At 35.4% G+C, this 21,806-nt stretch overlaps 1 pseudogene; it reads right to left on the bottom strand.

The window, feature by feature from the left end:
* Positions 1-14,604: 14,604 nt before the first annotated feature.
* LOC133198000 (uncharacterized) lies at positions 14,605-21,136 on the bottom strand (annotated as a pseudogene).
* Between the last annotated feature and the right edge of the window lie 670 nt (positions 21,137-21,806).

The raw sequence follows: 21,806 nt of genomic DNA, 5'->3' as shown, positions 1-21,806 counted from the left end.
ACCTAGCAAGAAAAATAGGCCTATAATTGTTAGTATTTTCGGGGCTTCCTTTGTTTTTAAAGATTGGAGAAACATGTGCTTGTTTCCATATATAAGGTAGACATTTATTAATGAGTGACATATTGAAGAGTCTTGTTAGTGGTTTATAAATTGAGAATCGTATTTCTTATAGGATTCTTGGAGATAATCCGTCTGGCCCTGGTGGTTTTGAGGTATCCAAGATTTCTAGTTGATCAAGAACACCCTGTTCAGTTATTTCAAAACCATCAAAGCAATTAATTGGTGGACCGGGTCCGTGTTCAGGAAGATTATATGTGAGATGTTTACAAAATAAGTATTAAATTCTTCAGCTTTATCAATAGGATGAATAAGTATTCTACCATCACTAGATTTAAGAGGAGGAGGGGAGGTATTCTGTTTTTTAAATCTTGAGACAGATTTTGCAATATGCCACCATTTGCCTTGGGGAATAGTCTTATCTATAAGCTGAGAGGCCAGTTTTATTTTATAATCATTTCGAGCTTTTCGTACTAAGTTGACTACTTCGTTACGAATTCCCCTAAATTTTTGCCAGGGAACAGGATTATCTGTACGTTTTGCTTTATAATGTATTCTATTTCTTTTCCTCATTTTCCTACGAATTGCATTTGTAATAAAAGGTTTGTCAGCGGATCAAACAGTTATGACCTTTGTAGGGATATACATATCAACTTAGTTCATTAATTTTAAATTAAAATTATTCTCACAATTGAACACAGCCTCATCCCATTTAACTTGTTTTAAATCGTCGTTCAAGCTTTGGTAATCGGTTGAATTATAGTTTCTTATGGTACGTTTATATGCCTTTTAGTTTGTAAGCCTTAAATGATATATTTATTATAACTGGGGAATGAGAGCTGTATATGGGTGCATTAGCCTTTACAGTTTCAATTTTATTTACATCGTTTGTGAGGGCTAAATCTATACAGGTTCCTGTATTTGAAGTAAAATTGGTTGGTTCATTTAACACATTACTGATATTCAGTCTTTGTAAAAGATGCTTAAAGGTATTATAATCAGAGGCTAACATATTTACATTAAAATCTCCGACCAAAAATATTGACATTTCAGTATCTAAAGCTTTTTCCACGGTATATAAAAACTTATTCCAATGTTCAGAATATGAATTAGGAGGCCTGTAGATTACTCCTACTAAAAACTTTTGTTTCTGAGTACAAACGTAGGATATTTCATGATATTATACCTGTTAACTATACTAGGAAGCTTTAATTTGCAACTGTAACCGGTGGGGAGCCTTATAATCTTGTACCTGTTACTGACAGGTTGCTATATTATCTATAATTCCTGTGAAACAGGAACTGAGGAAATATATGGCTGGAGCGGGTATCGAACTCAGGACTCTTGCATCACCGGTCAGGCGCTTTACCAACTGAGCTACCCACAAACCACTACATTCCTTCCTCCTTACATTGTCTTCGTCCTGGAAGACACAACCCAAATTCTTATTGCCTCTTGCAGGACTTTCACCTGCAACTCCAGAGATGATCAAAGGCACCAAATTATGTAACAGAAAAGGTATGACTGGACTGGTAATTGAACCCCAAACCCTTGCATCAATAGTCAGGGCATTCTACCAACTGAGCTATTCGTGCCGATATCCTGGTCCGAACCAATATACCGGGTACCTTTTACCAATACTTGGGTGCTTAATAAATTGCACCTGTTTCAGGTACATGTATATATGGTGCCTAAGAATCTGATTCCTGTTACAACCACAAGTATTCAGGATTTTTATTTTATTTATTCTGTTATCAAAGAACGAGGGCGCTTTTGGCTGGCATTCCACAGGAATCTGGGCCTACTTGAAAGTGAAAATTCCATTTATCTGTCACATGAAATTTTAGCATTCTTTTGATGTATCGGATTCCTGCAAAATAGGGAAAGGGGAATATTTTCCCGATATTGTATTTTGATTTGCTAAAAAAGAACTTGAAAATTAACTAGATGAGTCATTTGATACAAAATGCTACATTTTTAAACATTTTTTCCTAAAAACTTGTTATCTCTGGGTTATCTCTCCATGATTTTGAAACGTTATTTGAGTGCATTTTAATTCAAAGAAACTAACAAGCATTTGTTTAAAAAAAAAAAATCCAACATATAAATGCGGTCCTCGTTTTAGAAAACCCGTATAGTTGCTATAGCGGTGATAGCTCAGTAGTATGCGTTATCTGTCCAGTGCAATGAAAAAGAGAAAAATTTTGGTTCGATCCCCGCACGGAGCGTTAATATTTTTTTTTTGAAGTAAAATCAATCATTTTTTTTTATCCGTTTAAATTCATGTACTGATTTATTTTCAAATAGATAAATTCTGGTTCTGTTGCACCGGGAGCGACAGTAATTCTTCCAACCTACTGATACTAACTTTAATATACACATGTACTTGTAATTCCATTTTATTATTTATGTGAAGCGTTACTAAGATATACATGTAGTAATTATTAAGATAAGCGGACTTAAATATTAAATTTGACAAAGTATTTCAAACTAAATGTAACATTTTCCCATGTGCTTAACTTTGTAAAGTATGTCCAGCTGTGGTCAGCCGACCAAATCGTAGGCATTTAAACAATAAATGTTCCGTACGCATTATTCCTGCAGATCACACGCCAAATACGCCCATCTTTTTTTCTGGTTTTAAAATTATTTACTCGTAAATAATGTTAACGGTTGTGGCTGCAAGCTATTTGTTAAGGTGCCCTACAATTTCCGTGCATTTCTCTCAACTTAATACATCAAAATCAGGCTGTCGTGCATTATAATTATTACAACAATCTGGCTCGAATCTGGTTCTGAGTAAAATTGCCTCAACTTTCATCTGCAAACAAATTCAACCATAAATCAACCTAAGTTCAAGCCATTTTCAACGTCTATTCCACGTTGATATTTGACGTTGAAACAACGGTTGAGGTCTCAACATTGCCTCAACTTTAATATGCAACCGAAATTCAACGTTGAAGAGCAACGTACGTTGGTTCAACGTTGAAATAACTGCTGGGACACCAATTTAATTTTTTTTTTTTATTAAGACTAACACGTTAACCACCACGCTACAACTTGTGACAAATTGTGGCAATTAATTTAAGGACATACGCAACGTAGTTCGAACTTCATTGTCTTTTTTTCCCTGGAGTTGAAGAGTTCCAACACTTGAAGGAACGGTGTGCTACATTTTAATGTCTATATATGCTGTTGTACTTCTTCTAAAACAAGTTTGGATAAACAAAACATATAGAATATGTTTAGTAATTTTTGTATATTTTTCTTTAAATTATACAATAATTTTCATCAATTGATATCTTTACAAGACCCTTGGTAATACATGCTAATTTTTTGTCTACGAACATCTGATGGCACTATAATCTTATATTAAGAACATCTTGAAAAATTATCAGTAGGTAAGGCACGTTGCGTATATCCTTAAATCATGCATGACATTTGACTTAATGGACTCCGAATAATTCTCGGAAATACAGTATAATACAAGTATACAAGTATAATACAACATTGTAAAGTTTGTAAATGTGACCTTGAACTTGCTAAAAAACTTGATTATGAAAAGAAACACATCTTCTGATCATAAGTAATCTTCTATTGAAATATGGACATTAAATGTTTCTCTGTTAATTATTATAAATTAATCAAATTAATTATAGATCTGTCATGAATTTTATACTTTTTTATACCAGTGACATAGAATTTGCCACAATGAGCTTGGGTCAAGGTTATGGCACACACTCAGGTCATAACTAATCTGTGTACAATGTATGAGCTTCTAATGAGTTTTAGTCTAAACAAGAATTTTATGCTTTTTCTGCCAGTGACCTTGAACTTGCAGGAATGGCACTTGGTCAAGGTCATGACACACCCTCAGGTCATAAACAATTTTTGTACCAGTTCTGAGCTTCCACTGATTCTCTAAGGGGCAGAGAAAACACTTAGAGAATTTATGCATTTTCAATATCTATAGAGCCCTGTCCTAACAATAGAACTCCTGATCTAGGGGCCAAGAAATTGAAAATTTTAGTAGGGGCTCAATGCTTATTACAATTATGCCAACAGTTTGACTGCTTGCTGTCTGGGAGTGAAAAAGGATAATTTTTAAAGATAGCACTAATTTTGCCCCCCCCCCCCCTCCTCCCCCCAGAGCAGGGACACTGAAATTCACTATTTTTGTACCCCTTCACCCCTTGAAATCTGGATGAAATAGGTTTTGGGGTACAAAAGAAGGAGCTGAAAATGTTCAAAACAAATGTGAATCTACACATGTTTCTATGCTTCTGTATTAATATGACTAACAATGGCTTTGCAGATCGTGAGAGATGATTTTTTAAAGATATTTCCTGCATCTTCCTATGTAAAACTTTGACACCCTGTTGTGGCCCCGCCCTACCCCCACGGGGCATGATATGAACAGACTTGAATCTACACTACCTGAGGATGCTTCTATATTAATATGACTGATCATGGCTTTGCTGTTCTTGAGAAGACTTCTTTAGATATTTTCTATATATTCTATGTAAAACTTTGACCCCCTGTTGTGGCCCCGCCCTACCCTTGAGGGTCATGATATGAATAAACTTGAGTCTACAGTATATTAATATGACTTATCATGGCTTTGCTGTTCTTAAGAAGATTTCTTAGATATTTCCTACATATTCCTATGTAAAACTTTGACCCCTAGCCTGTTGTGGTCCCGTCCTACCCTTGAGGGGCATATGATATGAACAAACTTGAATCTAGTACACTTTGTAATGAAGCTCTCACATAAGTTTCAACTTTTCTGGCCAAGTGGTTCTTGAGAAGATTTTTTAAAAAATGCCACCAAATTTTCATGAATTCTTAACTATCTCTCCTTAAAAGAAAGCATGGCACTTCTTCTGAAAAAACTTGAATACCCTTTACCCAAGGATGCTTTGTGGCAAGTTTGGTTGAAATTGGTCCAGTGGTTCTGGAGAATAAGTTGAAAATGTGAAAAGTTTACAGACACCAGACGACAAACACTGGGTCGCCCGCATGGCCTAGTGGTTAGAGTGCTTGCTCCAGAGTCACAGTATAAGGGTCACGGGTTCAAATCCACTGCGGGATGTGGAGACCAGTCCTTCGGACGAGACCATATAAACCGAGGTCCCGTGTCACAGTAGGTGTTGGCATGAAAAAGATCCCTCCATGCTCAATGGCCCTGAGTGCCTAGTATAGGTATAAATTTGCAGCCCTCCATCAGCAAGTGGTGGCTTCTCAATATGAGTGAGAAATTCTCAAGAGGGATGTTAAACAACAAACACCAAACACTCTTAATTAGATCAGAAAAGCTCACTTGATCCTTCAGCTCAGGTGAGCTACAAAGGAGTGAAGACCCACTCATATGAAAAAATTGTGTTAGAGTATGAAGAAATGATCAGCATTTTTGCCCTCTAATGGTATGTGTATGCTACTTCTAGACAAATAATTACAATCTGAGATTTTCTGTAAATTTTGGAGATTTTACATATAGTATATGTTAATGTTTGATGAAATATCAAGGAGAATTTTGTTATAATTGAGATTTAATTTTTCACCTTCGTATTTGTCACACCATCGTCATTTTGCTCGCTCATCTTCTTAAATTGCATTTAATGTTTTATGAATGCTGAACTCTGCTACACCTAGCCTATTAAAACATCTAAATATTTATTAGCATGTATTTTAGAGTGAAAACTTTAAAATTGCAACCATCTTTTATCTTAGTAAGACATACATTCTGCACTGTGGTTGTTGATCGAAATACAAAAAAAAAATTAAAATATTTCATACAATAGCAAATTGATTTTAATAATTTTATACCAAATTCATTTTGAAAACAAGATCTGGGGAAGTTTGAGGGTGTTCATCCCTTGATGCATCATCCATGCAAGTTAGGTTCAGATAGGCCTTATAGTTTCTTGGTAATGGACCTGCTAAATAAACTTTAACCTAATTACTCATATGGAAAATGTAGGTCAAATTCAGCATCTGAAGAAACTCTGGTAGTGTGCATCAATAAATGTATCTTCAGTGCAAAGTTGGTTAGCATAGGGCTTATAGTCACTTTAGAAAGAAACTGCTCCAAAAACTTTAACCTAGTCGCTCATCTGGTAGTGTGCATCAATAAATGTATCATCCATGCAAGTTTTGTCAATATAGGTCTTAAAATTAGTGTTACTTGGAAATGAGACCTGCTTTAAAAACTTTAGCCTGCTCCAAAAACATTAACCTTGTCATTCTTCAGCTGAAATTGCAGCATCTGAAACTTGACTGGTACAATGAAACATACTACAAGCATCTTCCCTGCATCTCTGATCAATATAGGGCATAGAGGTACTTGAAAAGAAATCTGCTCCAAAAACTTTAACCTGGGATGCCTACGCCATAATAATACATAAGCCTCAGAACTGAGAGAACTTGAGAAGTGTTACTGGCTGACTTGATATTAGGCTTACATATTACTTGGAAGAATGGCTTTTGTACTGATCTCGAGACCTTTGAACTTTGACCTACTTTCCAAAATACACCAGTGCTGATATAAACTTTGATCCTTTATTGGGCTCCCAGTCTATCCCTGGGGGTCATGATTTGAGCAAACTTTAATCTGCATTATATAAGGATACTTGCAAACAAGATTTAAGGTTATCTTCCTATCAAACACTTGCAAGGAAGGTTAAGGTTATAGGTTATCTTCCTAGCAAATACTTGTCCATATAAAAGAGATCTAAAATTATCCTTTACCTCATTACTTTATACCCTATCTTCACATTAGATGAACGATCCCTTATTGTAGCCCTACAATCCCCATGGGCCATAATTTGAAAAGAATTGAATCTGCATTGTCTGAGAATGCTCTCATATTGTTACCGCTTATCATGGCCCTGCTTTTCAGTTTGAGAGAAGATTTTTCTGACATATTCCTAAATAAAGCATTTATTCTTCAAGAATATTGCCACTCCAACTCTACCCTGGAGATATATTCAAACTGCCCTACTTGAGGATGCTTGCATATTATTTAATATCACTTATAGTCCTGATGTTAATGATGTCTCGGTTTAAAAGATGTGTGAAAGTTGGTCAATATATGGGGTCTCACTTGCTCAGTGGTTAGAGCCACGGTACATGTATGCCAAAGACCCTGGGTTGAGTCCCTCTTGAAACTTGATTTTTCACCACCTGTTACATTTGGCACCCAATATGATAAGAATATTTAAAAAAAAATTCCTGAATTTTCCTGTATATTCCTCTATGAGATCTTTCATATGCACCTACCATCCTGGGCATGATCTGAACAGAGTTGAATCCATACTACTGGTAGTGGTACCTGATGATGTTTGCAAATCAGTATGACTAACTGTGGCTCTGCTATTTCTTGATATATTTTTTTTCTTAAATATGTAACAGGAAAGGAGAAAAATCTCACAGACCAGACAGGGATTCAAACCCGGGCCCCCTGAATCTCCAGTCAGAAGTTTTACCAACTGAGCTATCGAACCCACCTGACCTCCACAAATATTTCTAGTATTAAATTAAAATAAAAATATTCTTTTGGATGTTTTCAACAGTTTAAATTTTTTCAAGGTAAGGGGCTGACATAGGGCTGGTGATTCATAACCAGTTTCTTTTGTGCTAAGCAGATGAAGATCATAGAGTTAGAGACTCCCTATGGAAGGGACGTAGATCATCAGAGGTCTATTACTTCCAACTTTCAGTAAACCGGTACTCATTTTCAGCTGGATGAACTGAGACAAATAAGATATAAGAAGCTTTAATTAATTAAGGTGTTCAATTCCTAATTGGACAAAATTCTCTATCTTTAAATATCAATCTGATATAAAATACTCTTGCATTCATCTAAAGTAGGGATTGATATGAGGAGAGAATTTTCAAAAATGTTACTACCTCATAAAGATAATCTCATTTTAATCAATATACCCCTGTAATCTTAAATACAGGTACTAAGAATACAAACAAATGTTGTAGTGAAAAAAAAGTAATTTAATTATTAAATTAGGAATAACACTACAGTTAAACTACTGGATAATGACTCCCATCATCAGTTTGATTAAGTGCATCAAATTTAACAATTTATGGGAGAAGAGACTGCATCGAACCATTTAATTATTAACATTTTACATTTTCAGGGAGGATTTATTTATTGTATCTGTATTCTTTTTGTACCCTTTCTTTTACTTTTTTTCCCTGCTTTTGATTTCTACTTTTAAGACATTGGTTGTAATAAATTATCATCTTAAGCACCATGTTTCTAACAGAAATTTTACAATCAAAATGTCGCTTTGTTAAATTAAGCTGTTTTAAATAAACAATATTGGTCTGGATATCAAATGTTCATCAAATCCATTATCCATAGTATGTAGTCTTGACATATAACTTCAGAATGAAAAGGAGGTCATCCATGCATGAATCACTATAAAATGATGTAATCTATTTTGCTTTAAGTGTAGCATAAAATAGCTACAAAGCGCTCGAGTTGTCTGAGAAGGTGGAAAATTGTCCATACAGTGGCCAAGTTCTTTGAATCAAAGGTGATTGTCAATGTGAATTGTTCTACAGGAGAGCTGTCTTAGGGGTGACTTGTCCAGCATTGTAGTGCACGTGCAAGCTGATTTTACAACATATTATCTGGTTATATATTTCCTTAGCTTATATATTCAGTGTGGACCCTGAGGTTCATAAACTCCAGACTGAAGTTTAATAATTGACTGTAAAGAAGATTAAACTCCCCATCCCCACCCTAACAATAATTCACTGACATTGTATCTACTTATTTAGTTTAATGAATGTCTCCAATGCCTATATCATAACTGAACAAAGCCAGATATCTATAGACATGATGACCATACTTAGAAATGTAAAATGAATTCAGTCGAAACACATATTATCAACTTACATACATAACTTTGATGGATAGTTATTATTATACTTGTACAAAGTGGTCATCTAATGATTCATCATCAGTTATCATACATGTAGATACTGAGTTGGGATATATTAATGAAAATTAGTCGAAGGGACTCCTTCTATAACCACAAAATATGATGAAAAACTGCTTTAAATTCATAATTAATTGCAGAGAATTTTAATTTAATAAACACTTAAGCACCTATTTAGAAAAAATCACCAGTAGTCCTAAATTATATGAAAAAAGTCAGTGCTTTTTAGTGTTATAAACACAATAGAGGAAATTCGCGTCACAACTTTGTTTCGAATTAGCATTAGACTTGTGTGATCAAGATTTAAATTTATTCGTGCTTACAATGAACTTATCGCTAATAAAAAAAGATAATTATTCTTATTCTATCTTTTAAAACACCGTCTTACTTACAATAAATCGACTTTACAAATCATAATATCTAACGTTACATGCCGATTCGTATGCGTTCGCCTATTGCCTAATAAAAGTTGGATGCCGATCTCGACGATTCAAAATATAATTCCTCGTACGATTCTCTTGTTGCCTTTTTTCAATAAGAGGTTATAAACTGTCTAAATATTTAATTTAATTAGTCAAATTGTCCAACTTCTCACGTAAGAGATGAAGATAAACGAAGCCCACATGCCGATCGCGATGTCAATTAAGAAATGACCATACACTTATTTTTCAGGATTTTTTAAGTAAATATTGAATAAAACAGAATTGTTCAAGAGTGTTATAACTTTTTTTGCTTCAAAATGTTTCATTTTAAACACCAATAACATCTATATTACGTGGTTATAACTATCTTTGGGTATAATTATACGAGTGGCGAATTGCAAGGCTACCGCTTGTGATTTCTATTTTTAGAGCGACTCTGAGCACTAGCGACAGTTTTCACTGGTACACCCGGAAGTTAATATTATCGAAAAATCTCGCAAGTCACGTGACGAGACTTACAGGCCCTAATGCAGCCCGAATTTGCTTGGTTCCAATGAAAATGTAGATAATCTTGAGGAAGGGAGCATTCATTATTTATTGTTGTAAGAAATGCAAATAGGTGATATCACCTATTCGAATTGGTGATATCACCTATTCAAATTGAATAGGTGATATCACTTATTCGAATAGGTGATATCACTTATTCGAATAGGTGATATCACCTATTCAGCACGAATAGGTGATATCACCTATTCGAATAGGTGATATCACCTATTCATTTCGAATAGGTGATATCACCTATTCGAATAAGTGATATCACCTATTCGAATAAGTGATATCACCAATTCGAATAAGTGATATCACCTATTCGAATAGGTGATATCACCTATTCAATTTGAATAGGTGATATCACTTATTCGAATAGGTGATATCACCTATTCGAATAGGTGATATCACCTATTTGAATAGGTGATATCACTTTTTGGCAGTAAATACCAAAACGGCGCCTCATAGTCAACACTCAACGACAGATAGTACTTGCAAACAAGGTCATTGTATCGACCTTAGAATTTGCAAAATATTGACTTTAACAGAGATTGTTGATATCCTTGTATCATCAACTTATTTGTGGTATACCTCGTCTTAGAAATTGTTCGCACGTATAGAACATGCTTTTGCGTATCGAATCAATGGGAGACATAAATTCCATATCAGGTGATCATGGTGTATTGCTACATAAATAAGAGAAGTCGACGATAAAAAGTTGAAGTCATCACGTTTATTATAACGTCTAGTCGTCACTAAGCCATCAATGTCTTTCTCTAGTAAAATATTCATATAAATTTTCAATATACACATTACCAACTTAACCCCACCCCTGGATTCAAGGGTCATAGATTTTAAAATTTTAGTAGAGGGATAGCTGCTCAATTTTATCATTTTAATGATTTGTTAGATGTCCATGAGTAAAGAAGTACATTTTATATTTTATATTTAATTGCATTTATAATTTAACACTACAGTGTAGCCTTAATCCTGGAACAAATGAAAAATTATTTTTAAAATTGTTGAAGAGTGCCAATTGCTGATAAAAAAAATCTTAGTTTGTCGGTTGGAAGTACAGAAGATTTTTTGGAATATAAAACATTTTCATTAACCCCCCCCCCCCTCCATTATAGAGTCTCAACCCACGATAAGAAGTGAATAAAATTTATGTAATATATTTTAAATACTCAGTACATGATCAATTTGAAACGCTTCCATAGCATTTTCTATAGTTAACTACAGTATTGTACCTAATTCTACTTTACCATGGTATAAAATTTAAAACTTATACTTTACTTTTCAGTCTTTGATACTTTTAACATTTCAGTCGACGAAAATGGGATGGATCTACCCTACCCATACTGGATTCCTAAACTTTATAAAAATCTTTATAAACAATGATATATTGCAGGATCAAGCAAATGCTCTACCAAGCTTTTATCTATACTCCTTACAAAAAGACCAACTACCGTGAAGGAGAAACTTAAGACGAATTGTGCTACAGCATATTCTACAAGTGGTGACAATGTGGGTTCTCAAAAACTCCAAAGAACTTTGAGAAAACTTAAAATCACGAAATTTTTGGAAAATCAGTCACATCAAAACGTACGACTTTTCTGTACTTTATACAACCATTCCTCAAGACGAATTAAAGACTGGGCTTTTTGAAATATAACTGCTTCTTCTATAAAAATGGAACTCGGAAATTTTCATATCAAGTGATCGGTCATCAACAAAATTACTTTGTTACAAATCATTCTGAATCTACACACAAGTTTTCTAAAGTTGATATTAAATCGATGTTGGAATTTCTTATTGATAACATCTACTACAGTATGTATTCTTTGGTCCAACAATGTTTTATACAAATGGAGGCCATTGTTTGTATTCTAAATTTGACTACGGGTTATTAATTCTTTCTACCTTACCAATAGATAGGGTGACCGGTCAAGAGGAGACACTTGCTCCTCGTAGGCACCTGATCCCATCTCTGGTCCGTGTTTAATGCCCTGTTCGGAAATTTGTATTGCTTAAAATATTTTTAGATCGATCACTGTTCGCTATATTTGCCGAATGATAAAAGCAATTGTAATAATGCTAAACGGAGGAACAGGTCATGGAATAACTACAAACTGATACCAGGTAATATGTTGACGGTGCGACCGTTGGGGCGAGGGCATTGTTCACTTCATTTTAAGATCCACCTCTTCAAACCGCACGAGACCTTTGGAACGTCTAGACTGTGACGTCACATGACGTATGTTAGCTGCATTTCCATAAACAAAGTTTAAAAAGTGCACATATTTTAACAAAGAACGTTTAATCTACTATCTGCATGCAATATCCATTAAATTAAGGTGAGTTTTTTTTTTTTTTGTGTGACATTTTAGTTGTTGTTACCGCGTGAATGAAGTTAGCAGCGAGAGCAAGAAGCGATGCATTGTGGGTCAGAATTACTGCGGAAAAAAATTCTATTGAATGAATGTGCAGTAGTCCGAATTTTCTCTTCGCCCAGGCGTTGTCGTTAGAGCTCGCAGTGACGAGCGGCGCTTCGCTATTAACCTAAACAACCCAGTCCGAAAAGACACCTTGTTGGTGCCGATGGGTGGATATGCTGTAATCCGAATCATCGCCGATAATCCTGGGGCGTGGTTTATGCACTGCCACATCGATGAGCACATGATAAATGGAATGGCGCTAATGTTGTATGAGGCCACAAACAAGATACCCGAACTTCCTAACCTCCCTACTTGCCGCAGTTTCGACAACAAAGACAATGGAATAAAAGGGATATAGAAGTCACGACAGGCTCGGGGTCAGAAGAGTGAACTAATATGTTGACGGTGCGACCGTTGGGGCGAGCGCATTGTTCACTTCATTTTAAGATCCGCCTCTTCAAACCGCACGAGACATTTGGAACGTCTAGACTGTGACGTCACATGACGTCGTATGTTAGCTGCATTTCCATAAACAAAGTTTAAAAAGTGCAAATATTTTAACAAAGAACGTTTGATTAATCTACTATCTGCATGCAATAGCCATTAATTAAGGTGAGTTTATTTTTTGTGAAATTTTAGTTGTTGTCACCGCGTGAACGAAGTTAGCAGCGAGAACAAGAAGCGATGCATTGTGGGTCAGATTTACTGCGGAAAAAAATTCTATTGAATGAATGTGCAGTAGTCCGAATTTTCTCTTCGCCCAGGCGTTGTCGTTAGAGCTCGCAGTGACGAGCGGCGCTTCGCGCTGCTCGCTATAAAATAACTTTGAAATGTTTGAAAATTTTGTTAATCTTTATACGGCTTACGTATCCATATATCAATCCTATATAACATAGAAATGCTTACGCTTTATTAACTTACTGCAGAGCTCAACCTTTTATTATTATTAATATATTTTGTGCTCTATTTCTATTCTAAGATTCAATTAAATATGGGTGAATGTCTCTGGAAATCTAAAAAGAATTAAAATGAAAATAGTCTTTGAATTATCGGGTTTATTGTTAAGGTGGGTATCGTGTACTTATCGATATATCCTCTCCGAAATATTACATCCATGGGCCACATCGCTCACCTGAGCACATTGCCTAGGATAAAGCCCAAATCTGTTCAGTATTAAAAACGTTTACATGGAGGGGGGGGGGGCTTGAGAATGCTTCCATGTCAGTATGACTAAACAAGGCTTTGCTGTTCTTGAGATGAAGATTTTTAAAGATTTTCTCCAATATAAATCTATGAAAAAATTTGATCCCCCATTGTGGTCCCACCCTACCCCCGGGGGTCATCATTTGAACAAACTTGAATCTACACTACCTGAGGAAATCATTGACAGCTGTATTTCTTTAACAAGAGGCCCATGGGCCACATCGCTCACCTGAGCACATTGGCTTGGCAAAAGCACAAATCAGTTCAGTATTGAAAAGATTACCGGGGGGGGGGGGGGGGGCTTGGATTTTAAACTACCTGATAATGTCCATGTCAGTATAACAAATGGCTTTGTTGTAATTGAGATTTAAAAAAAAATTCAAATATATTCCTTTGTAAAAATTTGATCCCCCATTGTGGATAGGGTGGGGCCACAATGGGGGATCAAAGTTTTACATAGATTTATATTGGAAAAAAATCTTTAAAAATCTTCATCTCAAGAACAGCAAAGCCTTGTTTAGTCATATTGACATGGAAGCATTCTCAAGCCCCCCCCCCCCCCCCTCCATGTAAACTTTTTAAATACTGAACAGATTTGGGCTTTATCCTAGGCAATGTGCTCAGGTGAGCGATGTGGCCCATGGATGTAATATTTCGGAGAGGATATATCGATAAGTACACGATACCCACCTTGACAATACATAATTCAAAGACTATTTTCATTTTAATTCTTTTTAGATTTCCAGAGACATTCACCCATATTTAATTGAATCTTAGAATAGAAATAGAGCACAAAATATATTAATAATAATAAAAGGTTGAGCTCTGCAGTAAGTTAATAAAGCGTAAGCATTTCTATGTTATATAGGATTGATATATGGATACGTAAGCCGTATATATATAAAGATTAACAAAATTTTCAAACATTTCAAAGTTATTTTATAGTTCACTCTTCTGACCCCGAGCCTGTCGTGATTTCTATGTCCCTTTTATTCCATTGTCTTTGTTGTCGAAACTGCGGCAAGTAGGGAGGTTAGGAAGTTCGGGTATCTTGTTTGTGGCCTCATACAACATTAGCGCCATTCTATTTATCATGTGCTCATCGATGTGGCAGTGCATAAACCACACTCCAGGATTATCGGCGATGATTCGGATTACAGCATACCCACCCATCGGCACCAACAAGGTGTCTTTTCGGACTGGGTTGTTTAGGTTAATACCTGGTATAAGTTTGTAGTTATTCCATGACTTGTTCCTCCATTTAGCATTATTACAATTGCTTTTATCATTCGGCAAAGTTTTGCTACACTGGATATCTTCATTCGCTATTAGAGTATTTGTTCCAGTTGAATCGTTTTCTACTGTTGGAAAGGCCATCTTCAAAACCTCAAATGTGTGGCCATGCATATGGATTGGATGATTTTTACCATTTTTACCACTCCCTTTTCCGAGATTGAGGAATGTCATGATTATTTCCTTTTCATAGGACAACACTATGATATGAGTGCAGGAGCATGGGTTCTCATCGTCACATCCTTCACATTTTCTATCCACTTCATCCGGTTGGAACAAAGCTGCTACTGTTGGCAGAATAAATTTGCGACCATTAATCGAGGGACCACCTACAAACGCAAAATTGAGAAAAATGGTCTCAGAGTCTCTTGTTGCCCGAACATTTGATTCTGTAATTGTAGATTTAAGTTCGGAGACTGGAACGCAAGTTATTTCTGGAGAATTTGGATATATCTCAAATGGACAATTAAGCACAGTTTTTGTATTTTTTCTAGTATTTTCACAGCATTCCTCGCTCTCACATCGTCCCCCTTCCCGTGACAAATAAGGTGAGGAATCTTTAAAAGGGTGTCGAGAAGATCCCAAGCTGTTGCATGAGGGGACCCCGTTGACTATCAAAATGGCTAACCCTTTTATCTTTTTATTTTCTTCTAAGTAAGGACCATTTAGTATTTTCATGATAATTTTATATTTGATTTGACAAGCGTTTTGCAGATCAACTTCAAACTCATATCGTCGCCCGCGTGGCGCAGTGGTTAGAGCGTCTGCTCTAGAGTCGCGAAGTAAGGAGTTGATCCTTACGTCGCGGGTTCGAATCTGTGGCACGTGGAGACCGGTCCTTCGGATGAGACCGTATAAACCGAGGTCCCATGTCGCAGAAGATGCTGGCCAAAAAAGATCCTTCACTGCTCGATGGCCGTAAGTGCCGAGTATAGGACAAAATTTGCAGCTCTCCACCGGCAAGTGGTGGCGTCTCCATATGAGTGAAAAATTCTCGAGAGGGACGTTAAACAACATACAAACAAATCAAACTCATATCGCTCAGCGGGAAGAATAATTATTTGGTCTACGATCTTTGGTTCGATTGGAAAACCGTCAGTTTCTTTGACTATAAGTTTTAACCCCGTCACAGAGAGTAGCAAGGTATCAGCGGAGCCGACATGAATCACACGGAATACATGAGGCTTGGTTCTATCTACGACAAACTCTTCCAATGGTGCATTATTGCCACTGAATTCCCCTTTTCCATTGATAAAAAAAGATTTTTGGTCATCGTCGGCACCTTTTAAATTAGCTTTAAACCGAGCAACTGGGTCGTACAAGTGGTTCCATTCCTGTAATTGCATAATGTATTGCCTTTCTGGGGGAATCTCATTGTCCCTTCTGAGAACTATAAAGGCCCCATACAAATACAATCCCAATTCCCTCTGAATACCGACGTGGGAGTGGTACCAGTAAGTACCGGCAAAGCGAGGTTGGAATGTATAGATGAAATGTTGTCCTGGCAAAATTGGACACTGTGTAACGAACGCCACTCCGTCCATTGCAGGTGATCCAAACTGGTCAATGCCGTGCCAATGCATTGTGATAGCCTCGTTCATTAACTTATTTTTGACTTTAATGGTAATTTTCTGATCCTTGTATACGACAATATTAGGTCCTGGCATTTTTCCATTAGCGGTCAGTAAGTTTGTGGTACTTTATCGGTACTTCCTCGTCACCATTAGCAGTGAACAGTGAGCGGTCTTTGGCGTAGACTGGACCGTTCACGGGGTCAATCATTGTATAGGCGTACTCGATTTTAAGGCTTCCATAACAATGGTCATCTTCCTTTACACAGCTAAATCCAAACGCTGAATCGAATATAACTATGGATAGGAAAAGAAAGACCTTTGCCTAAAAATATAATACAACGCTCTTTTAAGAACCAAATAAATAAATTTTTTTTCTTGAGACTAGGCTCAGGCTAATGTCATTGAAGCAATGTGACTTAATTTAATAGTTAATATATTTGCCTCTGGGACAAATATCATAAAATGTTCATTAATTCAGCAAACTACGTATCTAAAAATTAAATTCTTCATCCTTACTTTTTAATAATGATAAATATCTGTTAATTGTATGGAAAAATAATTATCTTTTATTCCTATATATTTATAATTGTACCACAAATTAATAATTAAAAAAAAAATTAAAAGAATTTTTTTTTTTTTTTTTTTTGTGCATACATTTTTATTTCTATGAAAGTGGCTTTTTTTTTTTTAAATTTTTTTTTTTTTTTTTTTTTTAATTTTTTTTTTATTTAAATTTTCAATCAGTAGTTGTTACAAGTGTGCATTCTTATAAATCGTTGAAGTAAACGTAATATGATATAATCTTGGTGTTTAATATAAACAATGTACACACATCGACCGACAAGATTATAATTATTGTTGTTGGCAAGATTGTAGTTGTAAAACATCAGACGATAAAATTATTATTCATTGCTGGGCTAAATAAAGATAATTTGTACACATAGTATGGTATGGTATGGAAACATGATAATTGTAATTTTTGCGGGGAAATAATAATGTAAAAAAAAAAAAAAAAAAAAAAAAAAGCAAAGATTTTTTTTTTTTATTTTGGGTATTTTTTTTTAATTTGTGGTACAATTATAAATATTTGGAACAATAATAATGTGGAGGTACCCAAATTATTATTGTTGCAGAAAAAATAATGTTGTAAAAAAGCAAGATTTTTATTTTGGGATGAGATAATTATTTTTAGTATAATTATATAGGAAAAAATAATAATAATTTGGGGGTACCCTACGGCTTTCCATATAATTGTTTTAATTGAAAGATTATCATAATAGTCTTACCATTCCTAATTTGCGCCTTACTCTGCACGAAAATCAGTGTTCTATGTGCATAAATGTATGTTTTCTGTTTTATCTTGTTCATGTGATGTATGAACTGATTATGTAACTATATTTGTAAAAAAAAAAAAAAAAGAAAAGAAAAAAAAAGCATGCTATGTATTATGTTCCTTAAAGGATAATAATAATGAAAAACATCATTGAAATATTCCTTTTAACTTATTTTTAAACCATCTCTTTTCTGTGATCTTTTTTTAGTTGATATTTCTTATACATAGTACGTATAAGATCGGTATTTTTTAAAATTAAAATGATTTTTTACTGGATGTGTATGTTGATTGAATACGTCGTTTCATTATTACTTATAAGGTTTGTTATTGAAATCTATAGGGTTGATCAATCTCATGCTCTTTAACTGTTAGGGCCCTATGAGAACTGGCTTTGTCCTGTTTCTAATAAATTATCAAAATGAGTCAGAACTTGTAAGCTAAGGAGAATGTTATGCTGAACGTTTGTGCCGGTAGGATGCAATCAAGAATGAGCAAATCCAATTTACAGCACGAAGAGAAACATCCTTACACTATTAAGACACCCCAATACATCGTGCTGTTTGTATGGCATGGAGAACTTGGAAGTCTCATAACTTGATTTACTGGAAGAAGAAAGAAATGGCTTTCATCACACCCTTATTAATTAAGAAATATTCCAACATCGTCTGCATATGGCGTGTAGACATGTCTCCCAGCTGAATCGGTACGCAAAGGTTGAGGCTATCTGGTACCGCTTGCAGGGTGGCTGGCAGGAGTTATCTCTCCATAAGTGCGTACGAGTTATCTCGCATTACAACTGTGATACCCTTATTAAAAAGTTCCACATCAATCGTTCTATAGAAAGGTTAATGTTTATTTAATATGTAAAACGTAATAATTAAGAAAAAGAAAGGGAGCGAGACAAATAAAGTCCTCTAATTACTGATTTGGGAGCATATAGTGCACGGAGCCCCCCCCCCCCCCCAAATGTATGATGAAGTAAATTTTTTAAATTATTTAGTTATTTATATATATATATATATATATATATATATATATATATATATATATATATATATATATATATATATATATATATATATATATATATATATATATACACATATATATATATATATATATATAGAGAGAGAGAGAGAGAGAGAGAGCTATATATAATTTTATGCACATATTTTTATTATTTATTTATTTATTTTTGTAAATACATACCTTTAGTTTATCATTCGAGACTACGATGTTTTCAGTTACCTTTTGTTGTTATTCTTTTCTTTTTGACAATGTTCACTCGCTTTGTCATTCTCGCAGACATAGGGCACGATAACCGAACGTCTTTCTTCTTGAAATTGAAACTCTTATAAATTAAAGTAAAACAAATTAGGGAATTTTGAATCCCACTCCATGTATCAGCGAATGCCGGTATGCAAAGACTCTACATAGACCTTTTATTATATACTTATTTACAATCTAATCAAGAGTCGAAAGGAAGTGTTTTTGAATGTCTCCAAGTTATTAACAGTTCTCTCTGTCTCTGTCTGTCTGTCTGTCTGTCTCTCTCTCTAACGGTAGTGAACCCCTGACTCAATCCGTGCTTGCTGTGTTCTACATTTATTCTAAATTTCAGACACTCTTTGTTAGCTTTCTAGTCATCATCTTCTAATTCACCGAAAAATTTTCTGTTTTTTTTTTCTTTAATATATTTCATCCCATATTTACACAGTGAACATAACAATGCCATGATAACCTTGTACAATTTACTAATAATGATAGCGTTTATAACATAGGTCCAACTAGTATTTCAAAACTATCCCAAAAATATAATTCGGCATCTATATGTATGCCCTCCCCCCACTCCCGATGAAAAAACTAAAAATTCTTAAACCATTATTTAATAGTGATATTTATTTTCTTTAATGCAAAATATGAATAGGGGAATGTTTTAACGCCGAGAATCAACATTTAATAGTTCTAAATATGTGTATAAAAGTTTAGACATACTAAAGTCACCTCTATCTAAGTTTTGCTAAGATTGCCAAATCTTAGCATGCTTTTAGTTACGGTATTGTTTGACACTGTACATTCTTCAGTCCTTTTTAAGCAATGTCTTAGATTTAAGTACCCTTTATGTTACGACACCCAGAAAATGAAACTGCCCACCTCCAACAGGTACTACATTACGTAGCCTGTAACTGTAAAATAATTACAGATATCGAGATATGATACTTCCTACCTCTAACAGGTACCAGATTACAGGACAACCTACATCTAACAGGTACCAGATTACAGGACAACCTACCTCTAACAGGTACCAGATTACAGGACAACCTACCTCTAACAGGTACCACGCAGATTTCAAAGCTACCTACCTCTAACAGGTACCAGAGTTCAAAGCTTCCTACCTCTAACAGGTACCAGATTTTAAAGCTACCTACCTCTAACAGGTACCACGCAGATTTCAAAGCTACCTACCTCTAACAGGTACCAGATTTCTAAGCTACCTATAGCTACCTCTAACAGGTACCAGATTTCAAAGCTACCTACCTCTAACAGGTACCAGATTACAGGACCACCTACCTCTAACAGGTACCAGATTTTAAAGCTACCTACCTCTAACAGGTACCGGATTTTAAAGCTTCCTACCTCTAACAGGTACCAGATTTTAAAGTTACCTACCTCTAACAGGTACCAGATTACAGGACAACTTACCTCTAACAGGTACAAGATTGCAAAACTATCTTGTTCTATTACTACGGCTACTAATCTCTATTATGTACCAGATAATGAATCTACCTACCTCTAACATCAGATTACGAAGCTTCTTACTTCACTAAGTAAGTACTTAGAGGTACCAGATTATAAAGCTGCTCACCTCTAACAGGCAACGGGTTATAAAACTACCTACCAGCATGACGTACCAGATTATGAAGTTTCCTACCTGTAAGAGGTACCAGATTACGAATCTAAATACTTCTAACAAATACCGCACTCAGAAGCTGCCTACCTCTTACAGGTACCAAAATATAAAACTTCCTTACTGTAAGGGGTACAGTATTATAAAATTTCCTATCTGCATGATGTACCAGATTATGAAGCTACCTACCTGTCAGAGGTTCCAAAATATGAAGTAACTTACCTCTGACAGGCACCATATTATGAAGCTACATGTACCTACCTGTAACAGGCACTAAATTATGAAGCTACCTACCTGTTAGAAGTACCGGATTATGAAGTTACCTACCTCTAACAGGTACCAGATTATAAATGTACCTACCTGTAAGGAGTACCAGATGATGAATCCACCTTCCTGTAACATATACCAGATTATGAAGGTGCCAACCTCTAGCAAGTTTCAGATTTTGAAGTTATCCAACCTGAATTAGGTACCGTGTTTTTAATTATAAATAGTCGCCTGCGTGGCGCAGTGGTAAGAGCGTCTGCCCTAGAGTCGCGGAGTAAGGAGTTGACCCTTACGTCGCGGGTTCGAATCCCACTGTGGGACGAAGAGACCGGTTCTTCAGATCACGAGACCGTATAAACTGAGGTCCCGTGTCGCAGTAGGTGCTGGCACGAAAGAGATCCCTCACTGCTCAATGGCCCTAAGTGCCGAGTATAGGTCAAAATTTGTAGCTCTCCACCGGAAGGTGGTGGCGTCTCCATATGAGTGACAAATTCTCGAAAGGGACGTTATACAACAAAACAAACACATTATAAATAACGTATCTCTATTAGGTATAAGATTATTAAACTACTACCTCGAACAGGTAAAAGATTTTGAAACTTTCTGCTTTTGATTAATAGCTTCATCTCTTTTCTCATGTTATATATTATGCCAACAATTACACATAATAAAACAAATAATGAGCCTTAGTCTTGCTACAATGCATGAAAAATTAAATGTCATGGTTGTAAATTCATATAGTCGTTTTGTACATATCGTCAGTGACAATATGCACGTATCCTCATTGCACATAGTGTCGTCAATC

Source organism: Saccostrea echinata, unplaced genomic scaffold (assembly GCF_033153115.1).
Source record: "Saccostrea echinata isolate AGI-Se365-2 ecotype Australia unplaced genomic scaffold, CSIRO_AGI_Sech_v1 ptg000001l, whole genome shotgun sequence".
NCBI lineage: Eukaryota > Metazoa > Mollusca > Bivalvia > Ostreida > Ostreidae > Saccostrea > Saccostrea echinata.
This window is presented reverse-complemented; position numbering and strand designations above follow the sequence as displayed.